The sequence below is a fragment of the Bos taurus genome, chromosome 2 (genome assembly GCF_002263795.3).
Source record: "Bos taurus isolate L1 Dominette 01449 registration number 42190680 breed Hereford chromosome 2, ARS-UCD2.0, whole genome shotgun sequence".
NCBI classification, from domain to species: Eukaryota; Metazoa; Chordata; class Mammalia; order Artiodactyla; family Bovidae; genus Bos; species Bos taurus.
Window position 1 is genome coordinate 39,302,474 of NC_037329.1, and position 842 is coordinate 39,303,315.

General features: G+C 44.4%; 1 non-coding gene across 1 annotated transcript; it reads left to right on the top strand.

Annotated features, from left to right (window-relative positions):
- Positions 1-297: 297 nt before the first annotated feature.
- On the top strand, positions 298-369 carry TRNAC-ACA (transfer RNA cysteine (anticodon ACA)). The gene has a single exon. It is a non-coding gene; the product is annotated as a tRNA-Cys (tRNA).
- Positions 370-842: the final 473 nt, after the last annotated feature.

Below are 842 nucleotides of genomic sequence, written 5' to 3' on the forward strand. Positions count from 1 at the left end.
AGAATGAAAGAGAACGAAATCTTCCTCTTACATAGCAGGAAGACAATAAATAATAATATTCTTCACCTTAACAACAGCATATCACCCAGTTGAATCCAGTTTGTTGTTTTAGCCTCACTTACAAAACCAGTCATATCCCAGGGGCCCACCAGTAGTCTGGCCCCTCTTCCTTTAAGATCGTAGTCCTAGCCCTTTGAGGTCTCTCTTCCAAACTTCTAGCAATTCCAGACCCTCTCTTTGTTCCCATAAACATAGGGTTTGTAGCTGCTTTTTTTAGTCACTACCTCTTTTGGGACTTCCCTGGTGGCTCAGATGGTAAAGCGTCTGCCTACAATGCAGGAGACCCAGGTTCAATCCCTGGGTTGGGAAGATCCTCTGGGGAAGGAAATGGCAACCCACTCCAGTACTCTTGCCTGGAAAATCCCATGGACAGAGAAGTGTGGTAGGCTACAGTCCATGGGGTCCCAGAGTCGGACATGACTGAGTGACTTCATTCACGTCTTTGATAATTTTCCTTTTGGCTTTTGCAGCTATCTAGCCAAAAACTCTTTATGCCTGACTAACATGACTTAGAGACTAAATGACAACAACAAACAATTGTTTAATTTTTTCTGGTGAAGCAGTTTGTATAATTTCTGTCTCCATACTGGGACCCTGACTGGTAAGATGTTTAAAACTGAAAATTTTTAAATAGCACTACCCATCTATTGTTGGAGAAGGAAATGGCAACCCACTCCAGTGTTCTTACCTGGAGAATCCCATGGACGGAGAAGCCTGGTGGGCTGAAGTCCATGGGGTCGCACAGAGTCGGACATGACTGAAGTGACTTGGCAGCAACCCAT